Source organism: Saccopteryx bilineata, chromosome X (genome assembly GCF_036850765.1).
Source record: "Saccopteryx bilineata isolate mSacBil1 chromosome X, mSacBil1_pri_phased_curated, whole genome shotgun sequence".
Lineage (NCBI taxonomy): Eukaryota > Metazoa > Chordata > Mammalia > Chiroptera > Emballonuridae > Saccopteryx > Saccopteryx bilineata.
Genome location: NC_089502.1, coordinates 79,069,501 through 79,085,375, shown reverse-complemented (window position 1 = coordinate 79,085,375; position 15,875 = coordinate 79,069,501). Strand labels below are relative to the sequence as shown.

The 15,875-nt window shown below is 39.6% G+C and overlaps 1 protein-coding gene, 1 non-coding gene and 1 pseudogene across 2 annotated transcripts in view; 1 reads left to right on the top strand and 2 right to left on the bottom strand.

Moving 5' to 3' along the window:
* The window catches only part of CHIC1 (cysteine rich hydrophobic domain 1), a 72,120-nt gene that overhangs the window by 14,264 nt on the left and 41,981 nt on the right, over nt 1–15,875 (bottom strand). The gene's annotated exons all lie outside the window — the stretch shown is intronic.
* On the top strand, nt 696–799 carry LOC136317977 (U6 spliceosomal RNA). Its single transcript, XR_010727963.1, has one exon. It is a non-coding gene; the product is annotated as a U6 spliceosomal RNA (small nuclear RNA).
* LOC136317156 (dnaJ homolog subfamily A member 1 pseudogene) lies at nt 4,942–5,654 on the bottom strand (annotated as a pseudogene).

The window sequence follows — 15,875 nt, the reverse complement described above, 5'->3', positions numbered from 1 at the left end:
GGAGCACACTGCTCAGGTGATCAAGAAGACACTGGACCCCATAGAATACCTATTACATAAGGCCATAGCAGATCTATTTAGTACACAGAAACAAACACAAAGACATAGCTAAAAATGGGGAGAAAAAAAACAGGCTCCAAATGACAGAACAGGAGAAATTGCCACAAAAAGTGCTAAATGAAACAGAGATAAGCAATTTAATGGATATGGAGTCCAAAGTAATGGTTATACGGATGCTCAAGTAACAGAGTGACAATTTCCACAAACAGCAAACATAAAAAAAACATAAAAATCATAAAAAGAAACCAATAAAAAATGAAGACTATAATATCTAACATCAAGTGTATGCTAGAAGGAATAAACAGTTGGATGAAGCCAAGGATCAAATCAGTAATTTGGAGGACAAGGTAGGAAAAAATACCTTATTAGAAGAGCAAAAAGAAAAAAGAATGAAGACAGTTTAAGGCACCTTTGGGACAACATGAAATGTAACAACATCTGTATCATAAGGGGTACCAGATGGTAAAGAAAAAACAGTAAGGGATCAAGAACCTATTTGAAGAAAAAATGACCAAAAATTTCCCTAATCTGGTGAAAGAAAAAGACACACAGTCCAGGAAGCACAGAGAATCCCAACAAAGATAAACCCAAAGAGGCACACACCAAGACACATCATACTTAAAATAGCAAAGACTGTGCTCACTTCAGCAGCACATATACTAAGATTGAAATGATACAGAGATTAGCATGGCCCCTGTGCAAAGATGACATCCAAATTCACGAAGCAGTCCATAAAAAAAAATAGCAAAGGTTAAAGACATGAGAAAAAATTTTATTTATTAAATTTAATGCAGTGACATTGATAAATCAGGGTACATATGTTGAGAGAAAACATCTCCAGATTATTCTGACATTTAATTATGCTGTATACCCCTCACCCAAAGTCAAATTGTCCTCTGTCACCTTCTATCTGGTTTTCTTTGTGCCCCTCCCCTCCCCCACCCCCTCTCTCCTTCCTTGCCCCCTCTACCCTTCCCCTGTTACCATCACATTCTTGTCCATGTCTCTGAGTCTCATTTTTATGTCCCATCTATGCCGGGGTCCAGCCCCGGCGGGGGGATCCAGGGGTTCCACAGGAGGAGACGGCGTCGGCGAAAATGGAGTGAGAGAGCCGAATTCTTTTCTTTCTCTTTATTCTCCGGTTAGCATTTACTGCCAGGCACCTCTGCTCAATGCTAGTATAGCTCCCTTTTTATACACACACACACACACACACACACACACACACACACACACACACACACGGAGTTACAATCACATGGTGTTAATTATTGCTTTTGTTTCACTATGTTTGCATGTTTCCAGATAACAGTTAATTTACATCTATGAGTCACAAATCAGGTAGCAAATCATTCAAAATAACTTGAATAACAACATCAGTAAAAGCTTTTAAAGTATTAGTCTGTTGTGAGTTAAGGGGCAGAGAGAGATTTAGCAGACGACTAACAATGGACCACCGCTTGCTCAGGTAAATGGCCTTGAGTTTATGCAGTGTCCTACAAGATTCTGAAAGGCTTGCCTCTAAAGAAATTAACATAACATTAAGAATAACTTTCACCCAAAGATATGCAGAGTGCACTTGCAAGATAGCCCAGCAACAACACAAGACATTAACTGTTATTACTTCCTACATTTTATTTAAACACTAGTTAAGTTCTGACTCTATTCTTCTCAGAATATACCACTATTTGCAGATCAAATAAGCAGGAAGAAAGGAAGGTTTCTCTACTTATCACATGAAAAGGCTAGGGAGGAAAAAATGTTAAGTGAAGGCTGAAGGGTGCTTTGTGCACAGCCACTGCCTCCTAAGTTACAATTTATTATTTTTAACATGATTAAGAAGGAATTCTCCTACAAACTTAACCCTTTACGAGGGATATCATAGCCAGCCTCTTATGTCTATGAGCCCAGTTCAAGGGGCTTACAGGCTTTTCTGTGGAATTCACACACTGTCTCATTTCCAAAGAAATCACTAGGAATCTACATGGAAAGCACGGTACTATTATCCCTGTGCCACAAATAATAGCACACACCCAGAAAAGGGGGGATATAAGGCCAGATTAATTCAAAAAGTCAAAGGGGGGAGTATCGTTGTGCCTATCTTTTGTGGTGACTTTGTCACCCCACAGCCATTGGTCTTCACTGCAGTGACTTTGCCACCCCGCAGCCATTGGTCTTCTCTGCTGTGACTTTGTCAATCAGCAGTTTTTGGTCTTCTTCTGCTGTGACCTTGTCAGCCAGCAGTTGTGGGTCTTCTCCTGCTGTGACCTTGTCAGCCAGCAGTTGTGGATGGCTCCCGACACATCTATGTATGGATTCATATAGTTCTTAGTTTTTTCTCATTTACTTATTTCACTCCGTATAATGTTATCAAGGTCCATCTATGTTATTGTAAATGATCCAATGTCATCATTTCTTATGGCTGAGTAGTATTCCATAGTATATATGTACCAAAGCTTTTTAATCCACTCATCCTCTGACGGACACTTGGGCTGTTTCCAGATCTTTGCTATTGTGAACAATGCTGCCACAAACATGGGGGTGCATTTCTCCTTTTGGAGCAGTTCTATGGGATGCGGAAGGACCCAGGTTCCAGTCCCCGAGGTCGCCGGCTTGAGCGTGGGCTCATCTGGTTTGAGCAAAAACTCACCAGCTTGGACCCAAAGTCGCTGGCTCCAGCAAGGGGTTACTTGGTCTGCTGAAGGCCCATGGTCAAGGCACATATGGGAAAGCAATCAATGAACAACTAAGGTGTCATAATGCGCAACGAAAAACTGATGATTGATGCTTCTCATTGCTCTCCGTTCCTGTTTGTCTGTCCCTGTCTGTCCCTCTCTCTGACTCTCTCTCTGTCTCTGTAAAAAAAAATGGGCAAAAGAAATGAATAGACACTTCTCCAAAGAGGACATACAGATGGCCAATAGACAGATGAAAAAATGTTCAACATCACTAATCATTAGAGAAATGCAAATTAAAAACACAATGAGATACCACTTCATACCAGTCAGAATGGTGCTCATTAACAAAACAACACAGAATAGGTGCTGGCGAGGATGTGGAGAAAAGGGAACCCTCCTGCACTGCTGGTGGGAATGCAGACTGGTGCAGCCACTGTGAAAACAGTATGGAGATTCCTCAAAAAATTATAAATGGATCCACCTTTTGACCTAGCCATCCCACTTTTAAGAATATATCCCAAGAACAACATATCACCAACTGAAAAAAAGAAATGCACTCCCATGTTTGTCGCAGCATTGTTCACAATAGCGAAGATCTGGAAACAGCCCAAGTGTCCATCAGTGGACGAATGGATTAAAAAGAGGCGTTACATATATACAATGAATGGAATAGTATGGAGCCATGAAAAAGAAGGAAACATTACCTTTTGCAACAACATGGATGGACCTGGAAACTATTATGTTTAGTGAAATAAGCCAGACAGAGAAGGAAAAATATCATATTACCTCACTCATTTGAGAAATCCAAGGAACAATGAGAACTGAGGAATGGAATGGAGACAGAGGAGAGATCAAAGGGACCAGAGGAAAAGAGGACAGAGGGAAAAGGGGATGATAGGATGGGATAAACCTGAAGGGAAGGGAGGAGGGTGATGTAAGGAGGGAGGCAAAGGAGATGGTGAGGGGAATAGGGGGAAGAGGGGATGCATTTATGGTGACCCTAGAATTTATGTAAACACAATTAATTAAATAAATTAAAAAAAAAATTAGCCTGTTCCTGAAGTCACTGCTCTGAGGCTTATGGTCAAAAAATAAAGAAAAAAAATGTAACCAAGGACTGATATCGTTACATATACTTTAAAGAAAGATGGCACTGCAGAAGGAGATGCAATTCTACAAGTGCAAGGCCTTAAGAAGCACTTACTATGATAAACCTCTTCCTTAGAAAGGTATCATTTCTATCACTGATACCACAAGTTAAATTATATGGCATGCCATCTTCAAGTAACAGTTGAGGCAACAGAATAAATGCAGAGGCCCTGGCCGGTTGGCTCAGCGGTAGAGCGTCGGCCTGGCGTGCGGGGGACCCGGGTTCGATTCCTGGCCAGGGCACATAGGAGAAGCGCCCATTTGCTTCTCCACCCCCCCTTCCTCTCTGTCTCTCTCTTCCCCTCCCGCAGCCAAGGCTCCATTGGAGCAAGGATGGCCCGGGCGCTGGGGATGGCTCCTTGGCCTCTGCCCCAGGCGCTAGAGTGGCTCTGGTCTGGTCGCCGCAGAGCGACGCCCCGCAGGAGCAGAGCATCGCCCCCTGCTGGGCAGAGCGTCACCCCTGGTGGGTGTGCCGGGTGGATCCCGGTCGGGCGCATGCGGGAATCTGTCTGTCTCTCCCCGTTTACAGCTTCAGAAAAAATATAAAAAAAAAAAAAAAAAAAAAAGAAAGAAAAAAAGAATAAATGCAGAGGCATCATGATGAATCCCACTTAATACAACTATACAAACTAACACTTCTCTACAGATTAGGTTCTTTGTCTGACTGCCAGTTAAATACAGAATTTTAACTTTATGGCTTAACAAATAAGAGTCATACACCAAAGTCAATATGTATACCTGGCATTTCAGTGTAAGTTATTTCATGTACATAGATGAAATTAATTACAAAGTATGACATAACAAATGCTAGGGGAAAATGTTTTAAAGTAGTTTTTACAGGTTTTGTACTTATCTTGCACACAAGTCATCATACATACAGGGCAAACTCAGCTTTTATATTTGAGTTTATTCTACATTTAACTTTTAAAACAATACTATAGTTGAACATTAAAACAAAAACAATAGCAAGTAGCGAGCATATTATGATTATAGTTCTTCACTCATTTAGTACAGTATACAAAAAGCCAGCAGTGAATGTTATTCACTGGCCCCATTAAGAGGTCTGACACTGAACACCACCCCTAGGATGATGCTCATCCTCCTCCTATGCTTCTCCATTATAATGGCACTCTCTTTCTTGATTTGGATCCAAGTCCACCAGTTCTGTCTGGTCCATTTCATCAGTCTTTTCTACTTCTTTTCTTTCAGGTAGGAGTTTTTCCAGCAAAGAAAGTTTATCAGGAGAGAGAAAGCCATTTTCAGGAAAGTTTACCTTAAATTAGATGATTAAGTGACCCTTTTCATATGGTCTATGATAATCTGGCATGCCTTCATTTAGCACACACTTGATATCTCCATGCTTGACAATCTGACCTGGATGAGAGGTGATGACTATGGTTTGGTTGTCAAGAGCAGATATTGAGTTTTGGAAGCCACACAATGCTTCAACCAGCTGTATGTTCATACACATGAAAAAGTCTTCTCATCAAGTGAAAACAGCATGGTCCTTTCTATCTAAAACAGTATCTCTTGGCACCAGTCCTGGTTCTTGGTCTCCTTCACCATAGAATGTTATCTTCTGGCCATCTTTCATGCCTCTGTCAACATGAACTTCTAGAATCTTCTTCTCTCGAACGATCTTTCTTCCACTGTAGCTTTTACATCTATCTTTAGGACTGATCCGTTCTCGTGGCCCTGGCACTTCATGCACACAGACTGAGTTTGCTGAACCATTCCAGGGCCTATCTGATGAATTCTGATTTGCATTCCAGGACCTTGGAAATTGGGACAGCACTCTATTGCTCCTTTCTTACCACCTCGGCCTTCACATTTGTCAAATCACATTGTTTTGCAGAGCTAGTTTTCTTGTTGCATCATTATATAAATCTTCTAAGGTTACAGAGCTGATGTACAACATGTTTACTTCTCATTTCTCTCTGCATCCTTCCTCCTCTTCTGAAAGACATATCCAAGATGTCCATGGGGGAGCCAAAACTACCACCTTTTCCACCTTCTTTAATTGCTTGTTCTCCTCCTTTGTCATATAATTCCCTTTTCTTTGCATCAGAGAGTGTCGGAAGCCGATCAACAACTGCTGGTTGACACAGTCACAACAAAAAAAGAGGTGCAATGATACTGCCCCCTTTAACTTCTTGAATTAATTTGGCTTTTTATCCCCCCTTTTTCTCTGGGGTGTGTGTGTGCTATCATTTATGGCACAGGGAGAATAGCACCGTACTTTCCCTGCAGATTTGCAGTAATTTCTCTGGGAGTGAGACAGAGTGTGTGAATTCCACAGAAAAGCCTATAACATCTTTACCTAGGCCTATGGATGTAGGAGGCTGGCTATGATATCCCTCCAAAGGGGCTGGATCTATAGAAAAACTCCCTCCTGAAATCCTATTAGGAAAATATAGATTGTGACTTATGAATAGGTAGGATTTAGAGACTAAACACAAAAGCACCTTTCAGCCTTAACCCAATCCATTACTTAGCCCCCCTTCCCCCCGCCCAGTCCTTTACTCATTATAAAAGAATAGAAAAGCTTTCCATTCCTCTCACATAGCCTCTCACATACCTAGCCTTCAGATAGTGGAACATTCTGGGAGTAATAGTTGGGATTACTAATACATGAAAAATAGTAGACAAACATAGTCTTACTAGACAATAGGTTGCTAAGTAAGATAGAATCAACAGGGTCTTTTTAGAAGGTTGCGCCAATATTGCTGCTGCTGCTCAAGTTATTGTATAACTGTACTTAATGATGTACCACCTGATTCATAGCTTAAAGAAATGTACTGGCCTGACCTGTGGTGGCACAGTGGATAAAGTGTTGACCTGGACTACTGAGGTCTTCTGTTTGAAACCCTGGGCTTGCCTGGTCAAGGCACATACGGGAGTTGATGCTTCTCCCCCCTTCTCTCTCTCTCTCTCTCTCTCTCCTCTAAAATGAATAAATAAATAAAAATAATGTTAAAAAAAGCCCGACTAGGCGGTGGCGCAGTGAATAGAGCATTGGACTGGGATGTGGAAGGACCCAGGTTCGAGACACCTGGGGTTGCCAGCTTGAGTGCGGGCTCATCTAGCTTGAGCAAAAAGCTCACTAGCATGGACCCAAGGTCACTGGCTCGAGTGGAGGGTTACTCAGTCTGCTGAAGGCCCGCGGTCATGGCACATATGAGAAAGCAATCAATGAACAACTAAGGTGTTGCAACAAAAAACTGATGATTGATGCTTCTCATCTCTCTCCGTTCCTGTCTGTCTGTCCTTATCTATCCCTCTATCTGACTCTCTCTCTGTCCCTGTAAAAAAAAATTAAAAAAAATTTTTTTTAAAAAAGAAATGTACTAACCCTTTCCTGGAATATTTACTCATATTAAAGCAAAAATAACTGTTAATCAATATATTCCGCATACCATGTGATTGTAACCTCAATGTATTCTGCATACCATGTGATTATAACTTAGTGTATAAAAATAAAGCTATACTAGCCATTGGCAGAGATGCCTGGCAGATGAGCCTAAAAAGAACTCGGCTCTCTCACTCAATTTGTGCTGATGCCATCTCTTCCTGTGGGACCCCTAGATTCCCCCTGGGGCTGGACCCCAGCAAGAGAGCACTTGTAAGCTTGAGAAATCTGCTTAAACTTCTCTCCTTCATTTGGATTCTTATCAGGATGGTACTTCAAGGAGAGCTTCCTGTAACCTTTCTTCAATTCTTCCTGAGTGGCATTGGGTTTGACCTCCAAAACATCATAGTAAGTGAGTTCTTTCACCTTTTTTGACAGGCAGTGAGCGGGTGGAGGCCAGAGTGGAGAAGTGGGAAAGAGTGCATTGCTACACATAGCTCTGAAAGCTGTCACTGCTCTGCCTCTCACTGAGTGTTCTGGAAAGTTCCTTCACAATAGAATTAACAATAAAGTATCTAGCAATAAATTTAACAAAAGGAATTCAAATTAAACCTAAAACTGAAAACAAAAAACTGTTAAGATAAATGAAAGAATATGTAAATAAATAGAAAGATATCCCATGTTCATGAATCAGAAGACTCATGTAATAGCATTTACAAGAAATGATGCTGGAACAGTTGCATATCCAAAAAATGATAACTTGAAACCCTATTTCATTCCATGCACAAAAACAACTCAAAATGGATCAAAGGCTTACTTTTAAAATATTTTATTTTATTTTATTTACTAATTTTTAGAGAGGAGAGAGGGAGGGAGAGAGAGAGACAGAGAGGGAGAGAGAGAGGAGGGGGGAGGAGCTGGAAGCATCAACTCCCATATGTGCCTTGACCAGGCAAGCCCAGGGTTTTGAACTGGTGACCTCACAAAGGCTTACTTTTAAAAGGTGAAACTTTAAAACAACTAGAAATCATAGGAGAAATCCTTGTGTTGTGTCTCCCTTCCTTTCTCTCTTTAAAATCAATTAATTAAAAGAAAAAAACATGAATGTAATCCATTTAGGCATCTAAGGAGCTTAGGAGTTGTCTGTCCTGCCCACACATCAAGAAAAAGAGACCTGAGCCTGACCAGGCAGTGGCACAGTGGATAGAGCATCGGATTGGGACGCTGAGGGCCCAGGTTTGAACCCCCAGGTCACCAGCTTGAATGCAGGCTCACCTAGTTTGAGCAAGGCTCCCCAACTTGAACCCTAGGTCACTGGTTTGAGCAAGGGATCACTTGGTATGCTGTAGGCCCCCCACCCCAGTCAAGGCACATATAAGAAAGCAATCAATGAACAACTAAGGTGCTACAACAAAGAATTGATGCTTCTTATCTCTCTCCCTTCCTCTCTGTCTGTCCCTATCTATCCTTCTCTCTGTCTCTGTCACAAAAAAAGGAAAAAGAGACCTGAATGTATAAATCAACACATTTTAAAAGATTTGTTAGAGAAGTGAGGGTATAGGATACACTAGTGACCTCTGAATTGAACAGAGATAGATGGATACAAAGGAACACAATTTACCAGAGTAGAAATGCAGGAAAGGAAATCTCTGTGAGAACCAGGACTAGGGTAGCATAACCTCAAGTTTAATTGATGAATTGCTGGAAGGTCAGTGGGAAAATCTGAGTTACAAATTCCAAGGAAGCCCAGTCTGAGAGGAGACTCCCACACTTTTATGAATTTTATTACCTGGAGCTCTATCAGGCTCTCGCAGTGACTAGAGAATAAACTTCCTTGTCTTTCTGCAAAGGAGGAAAGAGAGCAGGCTCTGGCCGGTTGGCTCAGTGAGTCCACAGTGTGTGGATGTCCTGGGTTTGATTCTCGGTCAGGGCATATAGGAGAAGTGACCATCTGCTTCTGGCTGTATGGCTTGGTTGGTTAGAACACTGTCTCAAAGTGCAGAGTTGCCGGTTCAATCTCCAGTCAGGGCACATATACATTCAGCTTGATGTCCTTGTCTCTCTCTTTCCCTTCCTCTCTCATTAAAATCAATCAATAAAAAATTTTTTAAAGGTAAAAAAAAAATTAATATCTTTGTAGCTAAGAGATATATATTTTTCTTCCAGTGATATCCAAAATTGTGACAACTACATTTTATGTTTGGACACCAGAGTGACATGAGAAGGTAAATCTATCAGTTTTTCATTTTCACAATGATTAAGGGAGCAAGAGTTGATATCTTCCATGAATAGGTTATTGATCCAGCGGTTACCTTTACCGGGATCCGCATTTTCAGGATAATAATGATCAAAGTTTTGAAGCAATGCTATTAAAACTGACATTATATTAAATATAAATTTCCAGTTGATGTTTGCAGCAATCAAAAAGTCTTGAAAAAGTGGAAACATTTCTACATCTTCTTCCTGTATGCAACTTTCCCAAAGAACAAGATTCATTTTGAACGCATCCATCTTATTTCTTTTTTTTCACTTGAGTTTTTATTTATTTATTTTTAATTTATTCATTTTAGAAAGGAGAGAAAGACAGAGGGGGGGAGGGACAGGAAGCATCAACTCCCATGTGGGCCTTGACCAGGCAAGCCCAGGGTTTCGAATCGGCGACCTCAGCATTTCCAGGTCGACACTTTATCCACTGCGCCACCACGGGTCAGGCTCCATCTTATTTCTTTTTTTTTATTTTTTTATTTTATTTTATTTTTTTACAGAGACAGAGAGTGAGTCAGAGAGAGGGATAGACAGGGACAGACAGACAGGAACGGAGAGAGATGAGAAGCATCAATCATCAGTTTTTCGTTGCGTGTTGCAACACCTTAGTTGTTCATTGATTGCTTTCTCATATGTGCCTTGACCGTGGGCCTTCAGCAGACCGAGTAGCCCTTCGCTGGAGCCAGCGACCTTGGGTTCAAGCTGGTGAGCTTTTGCTCAAACCAGATGAGCCCGCGCTCAAGCTGGCGACCTCGGGGTCTCGAACCTGGGTCCTCTGCATCCCAGTCCGACGCTCTATCCACTGCACCACTGCCTGGTCAGGCTCCATCTTATTTCTTAATGTAACAATGTTTGTGTTAAACTCCTGAAGAGAAATATTTAGTTCACTGAAGTGGTGAAATATATATGCCATATATGCAAGCTTAGCTGTCTATTCTTTATCCAACAAAAACTACTAATGCAAAGTTCCTCTCTTGGAGACTCTGTTTCACATATTTTCTCAGCTGGAAAAGGGGACCACCTAACTTCTGTATAGAGAAGGAGATGTTGGTGTTATGAAATTATACTTTCACATAGTATTGTGAACAGTCTAGAGTGCAAACCTCGGCTACGAATATCATTAATGATTTTCACTGAGTCATTCATCACTGTGTTCAGTTCAAGGGAAAGTTACTTTGCAACGAAATGCTGCTGGTGAATCATGTAGTGCGTGGGTATTTCTGGAGGTGCAATGGCCTTTATTTTCATGATTACCCCTGAGAAATATCCAATCATGCTCTCAGCACCGACTGTATACACTCCAGTACACTTTCCCCGGTCTGAACCCTCTGTTTGAAAGTATTCATTAAGAGCATTAAATATCTCTGGAGGTCTGACCAGGTAGATCAAGATAACAGAGTAGTTCTTCCTTAAAATCTTTATCATCAATATACCTCATGAAGCAAAGTAGAATAGTATGGTTATTTATATCAGTTGATTCATCACATTGAATGGCAAAACGTTCAATTTCTTTTTATTAAAAAAAAACTTTTTTTTGAAATAAAAAAAATTATTCATTTTTAGAGAGGAGAGAGACAGAGAGGGAGAGATAGGAGAGAGAGACAGAGAGAGAGAAGGGGGAGGATCTGGAAGCATCAACTCCCATATGTGCCTTGACCAGGCAAGCCCAGGATTTCGAACCGGCGACCTCAGCATTTCCAGGTCGACGCTTTATCCACTGTGCCACCACAGGTCAGGCCCGTTCAATTTCTTTATCCCCTCTACAATCTGCTCTTCAATATTGTTGGCCATATCAACAATTCTCTGAACGGTATTGTCTGAAAGTGATATACCCTCAAGTTTTTGTTTGGATTGAAGATCCCAAATTTCTTGAGTGACATCTAAGATGTAAGGCTTTACTAATTCTTTACCAATAGTGAACAGCTTATTTATTTTTGATATTTGAAAGGCAGCTAAATAAGATGCTTAAAGCAGCGATTTGTCACTAGTCATCATTCCTTCATTTGAATTTTCTGACTTTTCATTTGGTTGTGCAATCTAGCAAAAAATCCAGTAGATTCTCAATAAGATTGCTATGCTTCAAATGCAAATGACAAGTAAGTGTGAAATGTTTCATTGCATCATTTGACATATTTTCAGAACATACTACACCCAACGGCCATGGCCGTAATCCACTACCAGGTGCTAAAGTGAAACCAAGTTTTAAATACTCCTATCATAGTGCCTAACAAAATTTCCTTTTCTTTTCTTTTCTTTTTTTATTTTATTTTATTTTTTTTTATTGATTTTTTAATTGATTTTTAGAGAGAGGGGAGAGAGAGAGAAGGGGGAGGAGCAGGAAGCATCAACTCCCATATGTGCCTTGACCAGGCAAGCCCAGGGTTTCGAACCGGCAACCTCAGTGTTCCAGGTCGACGCTTTATCCCACTGCGCCACCACAGGTCAGGCCTCCTTTTCTTTTCTTGGTTTTTGTTGCACCTTCCAAATTAACAACACATTTTTTAAAAATTTGAAGCATTTACTTGGCTTACTTTTGGTATCATTACTACTATTCTTTTAAAAAAATTTTATTCATTTTTATAGAGAAGAGACAGAGAGAGAGAAAGGGGGAGAAGCAGAAAGCATCAACTCCCATATGTGCCTTGACCAGGCAAATCTGGAGTTTTGAACCAGTGACCTCAACATTCCAGGTCGATGCTTTACCCATTGCACCACCACAGGTAAGGCACTATTATTCTTTTGACTACTGTTTTTGCTTTTGAAGAAGGATAAAATGTTTTGGTTTTTGTTTCATTTTGTAGGGTTTAAAACTTACAGCACCTGACCTGTGGTGGTGCAGTGGATAGAGCATGGACCTGGAATGCCAAGATTGCTGGTTCAAAACCCTGGGCTTGCCTGATCAAGGCACATATGGGAGTTGATGCTTTCTGCTTCTCTCCTCTTCTCTGTCTCTCTGTCTCTCCCTTCTCTAAAATGAATAAATTAAAATAAAATCTATAGAGCTATTTTGCTTGACCTGTAGTGTTGCAGTGAATAAAGTGTCGACCTGGAATGCTGAGGTTGCTGGTTCAAAACCCTAGACTAGCCTGGTCAAGGTACATATAAGAGTTGATGCTTCCTGCTCCTTCCTCCTTCTCTCTCTTTTTATCTCTCCCTCTGTCTCTCCTCACTAAAATAAAAAATAAAAAGTATTAAAAAATGATCCACCTTCCTTCTGGCAACTTAAAAAACTTACAGCACAATGACACTAAAATACACAATAATTTATTTGCAAACAATCTGGACAAATTCTAAAGAAGTGAGTACATGCCTAACTATTTGTGCAAATGTGAAAAAAAGCACTACTTAGAGAGGAAGGGTATTAGAAATGGAAACATGAAACAGATAAAGTTTTATCATACTGCACATGACAGTGTATTATGGTACAAGCTGGTACTTGGCTTCTAAATGCCACAGGTAAGATGCATTGAATGCCACATAAGTTTGTCAGAATGCTGTTTGTGCAAGTTTGAAAAAATTAACTACAGAATGAGGGGGAGTTAGAGCCTGCACATAACCTAGCCAACTGGAAATGAAAACATGCAACAAATAGTTTTACCTTACTTTGCATAACAGTGCAACATGGTACAAGCTGCTGGTTGATTTCCAAATTCTATATGTATGAGAAATGGAATGCTTCATAAGTTTGTCTGAATGCTTCTTGTCCATTGTGCATGATTTGTAAGTGCTCTGCATAGTGTGAGTGGATGTTTTAATGAGCCTACAAGTTCCAAAGATATCTAAGCCAACCTCAATAGTATTTTCTTATTGATAACATGGGCTGATAAGTGGCAATCACCATGAAGATAAGTGAATTCAACTAAGATTATTGAGTCTATACTCTTCATACAACATCAGGGTGTTTAACTCTTGCATAGTGGCACAAAATTTTCACTCTGGTGTAGTGGGCCATGGACCAGCAGATTAAAAATACTGCTACAAATTTAACTAAATTCCTATCAAAACACCAATGGCATATTTCACAGAACTGGGAGAAATAATCCAAAAATTTATGTGGATCTACAAAAAACCTGAATAGTCCCAAAAATATTGAGAAAGAACAAATTTTGACATACCACAATACCTGATATGAAACTATATTACAAAGTCATAGTAATCAAAGCAGCATGATACTGGCATAAAAAAAGACATATAGACCAATAGAACAGAAGATACTTTAGAGATAAAACCACATATATATAGTCAATTAATATTTGACAAAGGAGGCAGAATAAAGAACAGGGAAAAAGTGGTCTATTCAGTAAGTGGTACAGGCAAAACTGGAGAGAGAAATGCAAAAAATGAAACTACACCACTTCCTTACACTATATACAAGACTAAAATCAAAATGTTTAAAGACTTAAAATTGAAACCATAGCCCTGGCCAGATAGCTCAGTTGGTTGGAGCATCGTCCCGAAGTGCAGCAACCGCTGATTCGATCCCAGGTCAGGGCACATACAGGAACAGGTCTATGTTCCTGTCTCTTTCTCTATCCCTTCCTCTCTCACTAAAATGAATAAATAAAAAAATTAAAAAAAATGAAACCATAAAACCTAGAAGAAAACAAAGGCAGCAAATTCTCTGACAGTGTTCGGTGTAATATTTTTTCAGATATATCTCCTTGGTCTAGGGAAGTGGTTCTCAAAGTGTGTGCCAGGGTGCACTGGTGCGCCCTAGAAGATTTCCAGGTGCACTTTATGGTATTTCAGAGAAATATGTGCCTGTTGGGGACCAAAAACCCAACAGGGATTTGGGAGTCTAGATTTTTGGGGGACAGAGGTGTGGGGAATTGGCTGTAAGCTGACAGTCTGCCAAATCCCCCACCTCTCTTGCCTGATTAGGTTGCAAAAGGCTGTTAAGCTGTGGTGCTGGATTGTTTACACTACCCCCCATGTTCCCCAGAAAGACTGGAGGCAAGTTTCTTCTATCCTTTGTTTGGAGTAAAGTTAAGATGATGTGTATGGTGGGGATTTTCTGCACATGGTAAAATTCTTTGGTTGCCTTGGAAACATGATTAAAGATCTCATTGATTTGCTAATGGCCCACTTTGCCTTATAAATAAAACAAGATGCGGTTTTGGGGCATGCTTTGTTCTTTCCAGCAGCAATTACAAGGCCCTCCTGGCCCCGTATTTTCTTAATTACACACCATTCCCACTTGGGACCTGGAATTGTTAGCTGTACTGGTTCATGGTGTGCCCAGATATAAAAATAAATAGTTACTCTATTATACCATTTCATTACAGAAGTACTGCTTTTTGTTAACACATCATTATTATATTTATTACTAACACATCATTATATTATTTTTAGATAAATACACCCAAATAAAATGGGTAGATTTCTCAAAAAGAAGCATGATATTGAAGAATACGATTCTGGAAGTGAGCTAAAGTTAAGTGAAAATAAAATAGGACTTGAAGGCTGATGGGCAGAAGTGATAGCATTTTCCATCACTTAACACTGAACAATACGATTGGATTAGAAACCCATTCATGAAAGCTTCAAGTGATTTTGGATTAACATTAACAGAAGAAGAAATGGCAGCTATATCCACTGATTGTGGATTGATGATTAAACATAATGAATTGTCTCTTGAAGCCTTTTGGATTTCTATAAAAGAAGAATATGTGGCAATATTTAAAAAAGCTTTGAACATTTTACTACAATTTTCAACAACCTATTTATGTAAATTAGGATTTTCTACCCTCAACACAATTAAGAGTAAAAAGAGAGGAATTCTTCAATGTATTGACGAGGAAATAAGAGTTTGCCTTTCAAATCTATGCCCAAACATTGAAGAAATCACTAGGACACATCAGGCTCATGTTTCTCATAAACACAAGAATGAAAAACTTAAAACTTAAACACACTGAATTTACTAAATCTTACTAAGAATATATCTATATAAATAAAAAGGTAACTTTTTTGTCGTTTCTTTTATTTTTCAACCCCTTTTTTATGAATTCTAAAAAGCATAACTCAAAAAACGTAACATAAAAATGTTCTTTAATGTCAGAATAAATATAATTTTGTTGTATTTATTTCATCTCATTACCATAAAAGCACGCTTGGAATTTATATATTTTTCCTTTAATATTTGACTTATTATAGCATATTTCTCTGAAATTTGTATATAGTGCTCCTACAATTATTTGTAGGATTTTAAATGCACCCCGACTTCAAAAAGTTTGAGAACCACTGGTCTAGAGTAAAAAAAGGAAAAATTAACAAACAGGATCATATCAAGCTACAAAGTTTTTGCACAGCAAATTAAAACAAAAACAAAATAAAAAGACAACCAAATAAATGGGAGAACATATTTGTCAATTATA